The sequence below is a fragment of the Halichoeres trimaculatus genome, unplaced genomic scaffold (assembly GCF_033239565.1).
Source record: "Halichoeres trimaculatus isolate MK-OKI-2021-1 unplaced genomic scaffold, fHalTri1.1 fHalTri1_scaffold_23, whole genome shotgun sequence".
NCBI lineage: Eukaryota > Metazoa > Chordata > Actinopteri > Labriformes > Labridae > Halichoeres > Halichoeres trimaculatus.
Window position 1 is genome coordinate 23,548,535 of NW_027437201.1, and position 13,966 is coordinate 23,562,500.

General features: G+C 42.3%; 1 protein-coding gene across 2 annotated transcripts in view; it reads left to right on the forward strand.

The window, feature by feature from the left end:
* Window positions 1-504: 504 nt before the first annotated feature.
* Window positions 505-13,966, forward strand: part of LOC141785346 (uncharacterized) — a 55,603-nt gene continuing 42,141 nt past the window's right edge. The window contains exon 1 of one of the 2 annotated variants that reach the window (XM_074663626.1): window positions 505-589. The gene's annotated coding sequence lies outside the window, so the exon portion shown is untranslated. Of the gene's footprint in view, window positions 590-11,561; window positions 11,602-13,966 lie in introns of those variants that run through there. The other variant, XM_074663627.1, reaches the window with a different exon arrangement.

Sequence of the window (13,966 nt, forward strand, 5' to 3'; positions counted from 1 at the left end):
CCTCATTATTACACAGACCTTTATTTATTCTCTCTGATTCCACCTCTTTTATTTCACTCACACACACATACTCACACACTCTCACACACTCTTATTATTCTGCCTGTGTGGCTGTGTGTGTTTGTTAATGAGTGGATTAAATCTATGACCTTACAGCGGACGGAGGGTTCCTCTGTCACTGTCATCGGCTCACACTGAGGTTCTGTTGATTTAAAGAGTCGTACAGAAGAACAGTCTAACATGGAGAGGAAGTGTGTTCAGAGCCTTGGCGCTTTAACCTTTGACCTCGGGACAGTCAGAAGACGACAGCTTTCACATAAAGTCTGTGAGGAGCAGCTTCCCTCAGCCTGAGAAAACTGACTTCAAAGACAGAAACACGGTTAAGGAACATTCATCTGATTTCACAGTTTGACCCATGTCCATCTACCAGGCCAGGTCATCATCTTTACTGCAGACAGCCAGTAGGGGGCGCTCTGAGTGTTCCAAACAGGTCATGTTGGCCATCTTTAAATACAGTCTGAGACATCTGTCAGCAGGTGGATCCAGGTGTGTCAGGATCAGCTGTGAGGAGCTTGAACACCTTCCTCCCGTAAGTAACATCTCACAGTGTGTGTGTGTAAGAGTGTGTGAGTGTGTGTTTGTGAGTGTCTCTCCTACTGCTGCTGGATAACATGTCATCCTGTTCGTATATCCAGGAGGAAAGCCTTCACACACACATACACACATTCTTCAGGGGTTTTCCCTGAGGACCTGATTGAGAGCAGGGTGCTGTGGTTGCCGTGGCAGCAGCAGCTCCCTTCTCCATCAACACTTGTTTTTCCTTTTTCACTATTTTTGCTCTACTCTTTTTCCCTCCCCCCTCACACACACACACACACACGCCTTTTTTTCCCTCTCTCTGACGTGTGTGTGTGTGTCTCCCAGGTGTGTCAGGTGTTTCTCTGTTCAGTCCAGTGTTCATTCTGTGATTATCTGTTTGACAATTTCAGACTGAATGATTTAAATTTGCTTCAGTTAGCCTGAGTTAGCTCCAGTTAGCTCCAGCTAGCCTCAGTTAATCTGATTTAGCGTCAGCGGGCTTCAGCTATCCCAAGTAAGCTTCAGTTAGCTTCAGCTAGCCTTAGTTACTTTCAGTTACCCTCAGCTAGCTTGAGTTAGCATAAGTTAACAGTTAGCTCCAGCTAGCCTCAGTTAACCTGATATAGCTTCGGTTAGCTTCAGCTATCCCAGGTTAGGTCCAATTAGCCTCATCTAGTTTGGGTTAGCATCAGTTAACAGTTAGCTCCAGCCAGCCTCAGTTAACCTCATTTAGCTTCAGCTGGCTTCAGCTATCCTAAGTAAGCTTCAGTTAGCTTTGACTAGCCTGAGTTAGCTTCAATTAGTTTCAGCTAGCTTGGGTTAGCATTAGTTAACAGTTAGCTTCAGCTAGCCTTGGTAAGCTTCCATTAGCTTTAGCAAGCCTTAGTAGGTTTTAGTTGGCCTTGGCTAGCCCCAGCTAGCCTCATGTAGCTTTTGTTAGCTTATGACACAAAACTCTGATCTCACATCATACAGCCGTTTTTACAAAATGCAGGAAAATGTAAGAATTTGGTGCATTATGTAACATACCACAGAAATGTATGTCTTGACAAGAAGAAAAACATTACACCATCAAAACGACTTTGACTTTGAGTATACCTGCATGAACCGTAAATAAGAGTGAACTTTAAAAACTAGTAGGAAGTTTCATTGGTCAAATCTAATTTTAATGCACTTTAATTTAAAGATAGATTCATAAATCTAAAGAGACACACGTGCAATCAGGATTATATTATGCAAATATTATAGGAAGCATACAAAATATGAAATTATTGCCATAAACATAATGCATTGCTTAAATTTTATTGCTAAATGTGGGGTTATTTCATGGTAAGTTGAAATTTTTTTACGTTACAAGGATGGAGGGGATGGGACGTCACTGAGGCAGAGCTACGATGCTAACTGTTAGCTCCTCTGACTGAATACAAACACAGACAGCTGGAGGAGGCTGCTGAGCTAGCAGCTAACATGCTAACATGGCAGTCTGCCCTGACAGCAGCTGTTAGCACACAGCGCTAATGGCTTTATTAGCAATTAGCCAACCTGTTCAGCTAATACTAATGAAGAGAGAAAGACAGAGACAGAAAGAAAGAAAGAAAGAAAGAAAGAAAGAGAAGAGCGAAAGTTCATGATCAAGGGTTGTTTTAACGCTGTGTGTGATATACAGTGTGTGTGTGTGTGTGTGTGTGTGTGTGTGTGTGTGTGTGTGTGTGTGTGTGTGTGTGTGTGTGTGCCTCCTTGTCTCAGACTGATGCTCTCCATTACTGCTGATCGATGCTCCACCTATTGATCTGATTCTTATTGATCCTCACACACACCGACACACTCCACCCCCAGAGTGTGTGTGACCTGTCTCACCTTGTCTGATCGTCCAATCAGGATGTTTACAACAGCAGCTAACACACACCAAACACTCTGTGTGTATGTGTGTGTGTAAAAGAGAGTGTGTCCTGCAGGTATCACGTTTAGCTCATTAACCCACCTGTGTCTTCATCGGTGATCTGATTGGATCAATTGGCCTCAGCTGACCCGCCTTAATGAGCAGAAACAAACTTCAGCTCTTCTTTACTTCCAGAAGTTTCCAGAAGCATGTGGATACATGAGGGGATGTGGCTTTGTCAGAGTCTAGTGTTGGCAGTTGTGAGTTAGCCTAATGAAGTTATCAACATAACTTCACTTCAAACCCTTCACAACCAACTCCACTGTCACATGACGCCATAACGGCCCCTGGCTGTGCTCAGGAGAAAGTTCTAGATCAAAGGTCTGTGACCTGTGGCTCTGGGGCCTCATGCAGCTCTTTGACTCCTTTGCAGTGGCTTCTTGTAGCTTTGAAAAATATTATTGAAATAAAGAATTTTTTACTTTTTTACAGAGGTAATTGAGGATTAAAGAAATTGTGGTAAATAAATTATACATAAACATTTTTTTGAAACTTTGTTGAAGCCTTTACATTTTTCTGAGATTTTTGCGAATTCTTCTAATTTATTTTTTAATTACATATATAAATATATTTTTTAAAGATTTTACACATTTTTGTTTTTTTTTTGGTTTTCAAATTTAAATGGTTTTAATTTTCAGCATTTTTTGGCAAATGTTTAAATTTCTTTTTTTTTAAATTCAATTTTCAATTTGATTTTTTTTTTTTTTACCTTTTTTAACTTTGGAAATTTTTGAAATAACTATTTTTTTGTTTTTTTTTTCCTTTTTTTTACATTTTTCCTTTTTTTTGAAAAAATTTTGATTAAAGACATTTCTGTTAATAAATTAGGCATAAACATTTTGGTGAAATTTTGTTGAAGCCTTTACATTTTTCTGAAATTCTGCAAATTCTTTGAATTTATTTTTATTCATTTTTTTTACACTTTTTTAAATAATTAAAAGTCAAGTTGTCTCTTTAAAGATATTACAAATTTTTGTAATATTTTCTACAAATTTTCACGGTTTTTAATTTCAGCATTTTTCGTCTAATATATAAATTACTTTTTTTTTTTTTTTCAAATTTGCACATTTTGAAATGTGATTTTTTTTTTTCAAACAGCAAATCTTTGAATTGACACTTTTTTGGAATTTTTCTAATTTTTTTTTACATTTTTTTGATAAATTTTGCAAATTTATGGAATTTATGAAATTGCATTTTTTTCCAAAATGTTTTTAAATATTAGCAATTTTGTCCAAAATGAAAAACAAAGACATCACATGTACATTTTTTATAAACAAAAAACTTCACGTTTAGTTAATTATCCTCTAGATTTTTACTTTATATAGGTTTTTATACACTTTATAGCCTTAATTGTGAAGATAAAGTACATCCGTGGCTCTGGACTGACTTTAGTCCAGCTGAGCTGAGGCCAAATGGCTCATATGAAAGTAAAGGTTGCAGACCCCTGGTCCAGATGCTGTGTCAGTAAGATTTGGGTATTTTGGAAAGTTAAAGAAAGTTTGTTCAGCTCAAAGACCTGACAGGCCGAGACATCAATCTGTACTTTCTGTTCGTTAAAATCAGTCATCACCCCAAACAAACGTTTATAAGCAAAGGGAAAGAATAAACATGTGACAGTGGGTCTCAGCCCGTCAGTCTGCCGGGCATCAGGGGCCATGAGGCCAGTCAGGCCCTGGGGGTGGGGACATCACCCAAGGGGAAGAGAGGAGAAAACACACTCCTGACTCACACACACACACAAACACAGACACACACACGCTGATGAACTGATCTGTTATCAATCGACCAATCAGCTCTTTGCTCCACAGCGCTGTGTCATCGTGACACCCAGTGGCTGTAAACACATGGGACTCCCAGGGGTGTGTGTGTGTGTGTGTGTGTGTGTGTGTGTGTGTGTGTGTGTGTGTGTGTTGGTGGGTGGGTGAGGGTGGGGGGTGGGGGGGGCATGTTTGTTGATTTAACTGAAACAAAACAAACTAATTACCTGCAAACAAACCTGATCGCTAACGAGACTTAACAAGGTCACACTCTGTTTGCACACGCTCACACACACACACTCTGCTTGTCTGTGTGTCTGTGTATGTGTGTGTGTGTGTGTGTGTGTGTTTAGGATATAATGATACAATGTTATCTTGATGTTGCAACATCCTGTTAGCATTGAACCGGACACACACACACACACACACACACACACACTGACCCACAAACCTGTTTTCTGAGTGTGAAGGGGAAGGAGTAAGGTAGAAGAAACAAAGAAAATCAAAAGGGAGCAGGAAAGGAAGGAAAGGAAGGAAGGATAAGAGCAGGTAAGGAGAGAGAGAAAAGAAAGAGAGGATGAAAGGATGAAATGTTGTGAACAGAAAAAGGGAAAATGGACGGAAAGAGGAAAAACAGCGATAACAGGATTTAAAAAATGGATGGATGAAGGACAAAACTGGGCCAGAAGGAAGTAAGGAAAGGAGACAAGGAAAGAAGGAAGGAGCAGATGAGGAGAAACAAATAAAGTAAATGAGATCAAAATGATGGAGAGAAGAGAGAAAAGTCATGTGTGTGTCCAGCCTGTCAAACCGCAGTTATTAATAACAGTAAGTGGATTTACCGTGTGTGTGTGTGTGTGTGTGTGTGTGTGTAATTGAGTTTCATGGGCTCTAAATATGATCCATGTCTGATGTCACGCTGACAAGTGAGCGATTATCATCCTGCCTTTTCTAATATCAGGCTGAACACACACTCACACCCCTCTTACACACTCTCCCTCTCTCTCTCTCTCACACACACACGCACACACACGCGCGCACACACACACAGAGCTCAGGTTAATCTAATGTTGTCTCAGGAGGAGTTATGAAGGAGAGGAGGATTGCAGTAAAACAGACGAAGAATGAAACATGTTAAGATCAACATGTGTGTGTGTGTGTGTGTGTGTGTGTGTGTGTGTGTGTGTGTGTGTGTGTGTGTGTGTGTGTGTGGTGGGAGGAGAAGTTGAATATTATTTGCTGAATATTCTCTGAATGGAAACCAATTAAAAGTCAACATCAACACAATTAACCCCAAACACACACGCACACACATGCACACACACCCTCTGTGAGTGTGTGTGTAAGAGTGTGTGTGTGTGTGTTTGATTGGCTGCTAATCCTGGTTAAATTAATGAGAAGAAAGTTAATTTGTGGTTTTGACCCTTTTATGCTCAGAAAAAGGATTACACACACAACAAGACAACACACACTCACAGTCTCCACATACACACTCATGAACTACACACACACTTGTACAACACACCCACATGCTGAGAGTGTGTATGGCTAAAGATAAATGAAGGAGAGAAAAAAGACGGCAGGTTTGTTCAGTCTGTCTTTTTAAATCGCTAATGAGTGAACACACACACACACACACACACACACACACACACACATACTTTATGTGGAGTCATCAGTGAGTCGGATGAGGTCGTTAGAAAAGTCTTGTTATTAAATTAATCTCTCTCATTATTTTTGACCCTTTGAGCCTCACACACACACACACACTCCTGCGAGCACACACACACACACTCATTCCCTCTTTCTGTCTCCGGCCCTTTAAGGGAATCTCTGTCGCCCTGAGGAGACCTAGAAGTGGAAAACTGTCCTGAGGTTTGATGGATCCTAATGTGACATTCTTTGTGGAAACCTTGGACGGTGTGTGTGTGTGTGTGTGTGTGTGTGTGTGTGTGTGTGTGTGTGTGTGTGTGTGTGTGTGTGTGTGTGTGTGTGTGTGTGTGTGTGTGTGTGTGTGTGTGTGTGTGTGTTTCCTCAGGTGTCCCAGGGAGCAGCTGATCCCTGCTCCCGGCTCTCAGAGTTGTATTTGGAGATGTGAGGAGTTGTAATCTCATAGAGCTGCTGATTGTTTCTCTGCTCTGTATTATTTTTGCTGCTCTCTGGTCAAACGGCGATAAACAGCAGCTGATGGATGTCTGCGCCGCCGCTCGATAGCTGCTCTCATGAAACACTATTATTCCTTATCATCTTCTTACATTATAACTGAGGAGAGTTATCAGGGAGCAGGGAGGAGGTGCTCTGATAGACTGTCACCTCCTCTCGTCTGATAGCATCACACACACAGATGAGAGGGGGAGGAGGGGGAGGCGGGGAGGAGGGGGGGAGGGTGAATGACAGAGATATTACCACAGAGGAAGATTTGAGCCTCGATTTCCTCCATGACAAATGACCCGACCAAGATGAGGAGGAGTAGGAGGAGGAGGAGCTGACAGCTCAAATTATAGAAAGAATATCATGCTGAATCTGTAGGCTGACACACACACACACACACACACACACACTCAAACACACACACACACACCTACAGTTTACAACAGAACCGCAACAAGTTTAAAACAACCTGAAGAGTAAAAGTTTGATCGTCTCTGCTGCTCAAACACAAACACTCAACTTCCTCACAGACTTTATCTCCGTCTGCCTCAGCTCCAAGATCCAGAGTCTGTGAAACCTCATCTCAACATGAGACAATCTGAGCCTCATGTTCCTTCTGTTTCTCATTCTCCTCATGATCCTCAGATTCCTCATGTTCCTCAGATTCCTCATGTTCCTCCTCATTTTAATTTTTCTCATAATCCTCATAATGGCTGTTTTCCTTATGATCCTCATGATCCTCATGATCTTCATTCTCCTTGCCTTCCTCGTGATTGTTGTTCATCTCATGTTACTCATAATCCTCATATTTCTCATGTTCCTCCTGAATTTAACTTTTCTCATGTTCCTCATGATGGTTGTTTTCCTTATGATCTTCATGATCTTCATTCTCTTCACTTTCCTCATGATCGTTGTTCACCTCATGTTATTCGTATTGCTCATGTTCACTATGTTCCTCCTGAATTTAAATTATTCTCATGTTCCTCGTGATCTTCATTCTCAAAAACGCACTTATGATCATTGTTTTCCTCATGTACCTCTTAATCTTTATTTTCCTCTAGTTCTTTATGGTCCTTAAGATCCTCATGATCTTCATTCTCCTCACTTTCCTCATGACCGTTGTTCACCTCACGTTACTCATCTTTCTCATATTCACCATGTTCCTCCTAAGTTTTAAATTTTCTCATGTTATTCTCCAAGTTTTCTCCTGTTAATCATTATCCTCATGATCCTCTTTGTTGTTCCTCATGGTCTTCATTCTCCTCACCTTTCTCATGATCCTAATTTCCCCTTTCTTTGTGTTCCTTATGTTACCCCAGTTTTTTCTCTGCTAATGTTTTTCATGTTTCTTATTCTTCTCATTTATCATCTTCCTCATTATCCTCATGTTCCTCACAATCTTCATCTTCCCCATGTTTCACATGGTCTTCATTCTCCCAATAGTCCTAGCCTTCCTTGTGTTCATCATGTTTCTCATGATCTTCATTCACCTCATGTTACCTGATATTAATTCTTCTCATGTTATTCTCAAAATTTTCTCCTTTTAATCATTCTCCCCTCATGATCCTCATGATCTTTTTTTCTCAAAAACTTACTTATGATCATCGTTCTCCTCATGTACCTCTTAATCTTGACCGTCCCCAAGTTCTTTCTGTCCCTCAAGATCCTCATTATCTTCATTCTCCACATCTTCCTCGTGATCCTGATTCTCCATGTGTTTTCTTTGTGTTCCTTGCGTGACCCCAGTTTTTTTTATTCTCCCAATGTTTTCCATGTTCCTTATTCTTCTCATTTCTCATCTTCCTCATTTTCCTCATGTTCCTCGCAGTCTTCATCTTCCCCATGTTCCATAAGGTCTTCATTCCCCCAATAGTCCACGCCTTTCTCGTGTTCCTCATGTTTCTCATGGTCTTCAATCTCCTCATGTTCCTCGTGTTCTGTCAGGAAGAGACGAAGAGCACAAAGGAGCTCTTAAAACACGCTAAAGACACTTTTGTTAGCATGTTCTGCTAAAAAGCTATTTTACTTACAGCATCACACACACACACACACTCTGAGAGCTCCATTATGGGCCTGTTGTCTGAGCTGATAAATCATTAATGAGTCTCTTTAGTGAGTTTCAGATAAATCCGGTGATCACGGTTCAGCATCAATAAAACAGCAGCCGCTCTCTGTCTGACAGGCGTCCTCTGTCATGTGACTGAAAACACTGCTTCAGATCATCCTGAAACAAAATTTAAGCTCTGTGTGTGTGTGTGTGTGTGTGTGTGTGTGTGTGTGTGTGCGTGTGTGTTTGTTTGTGTGTGATGTGATGTTCTCTGACAGGTGAACCCAGTCTTGTTAATGATTAACGAGCGGCTCGTTAATAGTTAATATGAGCAGTGTTGTTAATATTGATGATCAGCTGTCCAATCAGATCACATCACCATGACAACGCATTGCAAACATGAATGGACAGGTGTGTGTTCACCTGTCACATGATCAAAAAGGGAACTCAACAGACCGGACCCAGGTGAGTCAGGTATGGGCTGGACTTACCTGGCTGGGTTCCTACACCTGTTTACAGGTGAGCCACGGGAACCTGTGAAGTGACCTCTGCTGTCTGATTGGTGGGATTACAGATTATGGTTCAGGTGAACTCAGAATCCTGACACCAGGTGAACCAGACCCTGGTCATGTGACATCTGGTCCATCTCCAAGTTTCAGAGAGACAGAAACACACTGACGGAGAACTTGCCTCAGTATATGTGTGTGTGTGTGTGTGTGTGTGTGTGTGTGTGTGTGTGTGTGTGTGTGTGTGTGTGTGTGTGTGTGTGTGTGTGTGTGTGTGTGTGTGTGTGTGTGTGTGTGTGTGTGAGTTAGGTGTGTGTGGTTGTGATTCAGTCTGTGACTCTGCTGGCTGCTGATTGGCTGAGATGAGTTTTCAGAAACAGTAAATATTCCTCTGATTTGTCTCTATTTACATGAGCAGCGCGGGTTATTTTGGCGGTAATTACCACTCCGCCGCCTTCATATCAGCCAATAAACCGCCACCACATGCGCCGTGCTGCAGCAGGGCATCATGGGAATGAAATTAAGTCTTGATTTGGAGAGAGAGCGGGCGGCCGGAGCGGAGCTCGGGTTAAATGAAAAGATGACTGCGGCCCGTTTGCAGGGGCTGTTCATTTGTTAGCGGACGCCGCGGGTTCGATTCCCCCAGAGGACGCCGCCGCGGTCCTGCCAGCATCACATCAACGCCACGGCAACCGTGAGCGAATATGAAGGGAGATGATGTTCCCCACGGAAACACGGCGTAAATAAACTCTTATGGAAATGTTCGTCTGTAATGTCGTTTTGTCACAATCAATTTCCCATTACCCGTCAGCGCCGGAACACACGCCTTCATATGCCACACACACACACACACACACACACAGAGACACCAACACACACACACACACACAGAGTGAGGCAAATTCAGTTTGAAAGACGGAGACGAAGAAATGAAAAGAAACCAGGAGGGACGAAAAGCGAGTGATGAAGTGAAGGTTAGAGACTGAAACAAGGTTAGTATGTAGAGGAGACGAGGAGGGAAGGAGGTGGAGGAAACAAGGAGGAAGGAAGGAGGAGGAGGAGAAGGAGGACTGGACTGACTGCAGAGGGAGAGATGTGTGTGTTTCCTAGACATGCTGAGTGTAACAAACAGGCCCTGACTGTGTGTGTGTGTGTGTGTGTGTGTGTGTGTGTGTGTGTGTGTGTGTGTAGGTATACTGAACTCAGGTAACAGCTCACCTGTGTCTGCTGTGTGACTGACGTTTCTTTGTGTATAAACCCGTTGATATTTAAGTAACATGGCGTTTGTTGTGATTTGGCGCCATTTAAATAAAGATTGATTGATGTCCTGTAGCCAGGGGCGTATTTAGTGGTTTGGGGGCCCAAGGCAAACCCAGTCCATGGGGCCCTCCATGTCCTTGTAACTCCTCTTCCTCAGAGCTAGACTGGCCTTCCCTGGGTCCACTGTCTCTTTCCCAGAATCAAGGCATGAGACAGTGCTAATCTTGTACATGCTAACTTAACACAACTAAATGCATTTCCTCAAGTTCTGTACTTTAGTTTGATTTAGAAAAAAGTGAATCCATCATTTAGTCCACTTTGTCCTGGATTTGAAATCTTTTATGGTCCATTGACAGCTTATTTGTCCCACAGTGGGGAATTTACAGAGTAACAGGAACAAACAACAAAGGATGAAGTGAAAAACATTACAATAGGTAAATATTGAAAAAAATAATTTAGTAAAGAAAAAATATGTAAATATCAAGCACAACATCAAACTGGAAAAAAATCTACTGAAAGAGGTGATATTTACAGTTAGCATACTTTTTGGTACTATTATTTTAGAGTGAATGTATTTTTATTTGACCCCCTGTCCAGTGAGTTATGTTTCCAAAAAAGAGATTTATACAATAATGTTTATCACCAACTCCAAAAGTTTGATTTAGAGAAAATGATCCTGTTTCCTGGGCTAGATAAAGTCCTTAAAATCCTAAAAGTCTGATACGTTTATCTCAGATCTTAGAGCAATATTGGTTTTATTTCACACTTGGTTAAGAATATTTAAAAAAGGGAAAAAAGTGTTTTTACCACTTTCTTCCTGAATCAAATGTTCAGATGTGTTGTAACATGGAATAGCCCATTGAATAAGAAGGGAGGGGGAGGAGCCAAAACCATCATTACAGATTAAGCCTTTGATGTATTTTGAAGCATGTGAAGTAAGATTTAGAAAAAAGAAATGATTTAATTGAAGAGAACTTCATAAATCAGTTTTTAAGAGATGCTTTGGGGGCCCCTGGGAATCTTGGGGCAACTGCCTGTGTTTGCCTAATTGTAGCTACGCCCCTGCCTGTGGCTCCTCCCACTGAGCGGGAAAATTCGCGTTATTGTTAAAATCTGTTCTCAGAGTTAATTCAGTTCAGCCTGAACTACATTCAGATTTCCAAACCTTTGATCCGGCTTGGATTAAAACCAGGAACTTGTTTTAGGACTTAAACCACCAATCAGGAGCAGTTGGCGCTCTGTGACCACGTGACCACTTCAATCAGGAAACGGAACTGGTGCGCTGCGTTAGTTCGTTTGGAAACACGAGCAGGACCTGCGGCTGGGCAACACACCTTCATACACCTCCACACACCTTTACAGGTAAGAGCGCAGAGGCTGTTAATGAGTGTTTGAGCTCCAGGTGTGTGTGTGTGTGTGTGTCATGTCGTGGCACTGAGAGACACAGGTGAGCCTGAGGGTTTACAGCACAGGCGGAGAGGGAGAGGTGTGTGTGTGGATCCTGCTCTTCTTCTCCTTCTTCATCCCTTTGAGGAGTTTTACTGTTTCACACCTTCAGACACACACACACACACACACACACACACACACACACACACACACACACACACACACACACACACACACACACACACACACACACACACACACACAGTTACCCTGCTGACATTTGTCTTTCATCATCATGTAAAGGTCACTGATCGGCCGTCTGCCAAACACACTGAGCTTTATTAGCATCACATTATCACTGTGTGTGTGTGTGTGTGTGTGTGTGTGTGTGTGTGTGTGTGTGTGTGTGTGTGTATGAGAATGAATGAGCTGAACACACACTCCTCTCAGCATCCAAACATCAGTAGAGTCACAGGTGACATTTAGACTGAAACTTACTCATAAACATGACCCGTAACCATGGTAACACAGGGCTGCAGCAGAGCTTCATGGGAAAAAGAGTATGATAACTTCAGGTAGAGACAGACAGGTGAGGACAGGTGATATTCAGATGAGTCTAACATGAGCTTTACCTGAGCAGGTGATCTCAGAAAACCTGTGGTGACACACCTGAGTCTGACAGTCAGATTAACATCAGGATTAACTCAGATTATGATGAAATCAGCAACAGTATAACTACAAAGACTATCAATAAATTACAGATGTATGTGTGTGTGTGTGTGTGTGTGTGTGTGTGCCTGCGGGCTGGAACATGAGGACACTTTGAAGTAAGGAGTTGGACAGTCAGAGTCAGCAGGGACGATAAATCTGCTGCTGACAGCTACCTGCACCCTCATTACAATACGTGTGTGTGTGTGTGTGTGTGTGTGTGTGTGTGTGTGTGTGTGTGTGTCTATCCTACAGAGGATTGAGATGTTATGTAGTTTGTGCTGAGGCGGCGTTTCGACAGTTAGTCAGAGCTGTTTATGCTTTTGTCTTCTTCAGAAAGCCTAAACGGATCTGTGTGTGTGTGTGTGTGTGTGTGTGTGTGTGTGTGTGTGTGTGTGTGTGTGTGTGTGTGTGTGTGTGTGTGTGTGTGTGTGTGTGTGTGTGTGTGTGTGTGTGTGTGTGTGTGTGAATGGACAGACTCACACACACAGACAGAGATGTAAATGGATCACTGTCAGTCTCTCCCATTGTTCCCCTTGACAGGAATACCAATCATCTTTGTGAATATGTGTGTGTGTGTGTGTGTGTGTGTGTGTGTGTGTGTGTGTGTGTGTGTGTGTGTGTGTGTGTGTGTGTGTGTGTATCAGGGGACTTGGAGCAGACAGTTGAGTATCATCAGTATTCAGAGATGGAAGATTCTCTCTGCACAGCTCTTACTGTCTGCTTACACACACACACACACACACACACACACACACACACACACACACACACACACACACACACACACACACACACACACTCACACACACACTCACACACACACATTCTCTCCCTCTCTCCCATAGTGTGTCAGTAGTATGAAGGTGTGTTGGTCAGCTGACCCCTCTCTGTTGGTTTAACATGTATTTTTTCAGTGTGCTGCTGTCTGGTCTCAGATCTCGGTCTTTCTGTTTCATCATTTTACTCTATCCAGGTGTGGGAGACAGGCACAGGTAGGGTACCTGGGAGATTCAGGTGTGTTTTTAGGACCTTAATCCAGCCAAACTCACTCCACAACCCATATCACCATTCCTTAATTTGTAGTTCCCCTATATTATGGTTAATACGGTACCTTCAGCTGCTGTGGCATCCTTCATAATAAACAGATCAGCTGACTGCATTACATCACACCTGTCACCTGACAGAGTAAACAATTCAGGTGGGGTGGATCCATTCAAACAGACACACAAACACACACACACACACACACACACACACACACACACACACACACACACACACACACACACACACACACACACACACACATACACACACAGTTAGTCTGCAGTAGCTCTCCTGTGTTGTCTCTGACAGTAATTACCTCCATCCTCACTGCTATTAAAATATCACACTTACACACACACATACAAATACACACAATCACACACAGTTATGAAGTGTGTGTGATTGTGTGTGTGTGTGTGAGGCCTCAGCGGGATGAAGCTGTGATGTCACACTCTGACGTTGTGACCCTGTCTTATTTGCGTTTGAGACACTTACAGCCCAGACACTTATCACATGTGTGTGTGTTAATAAAACTCATCTTCACTCTCTGTCACACACAGATGGGATGTTTTCTCTAACG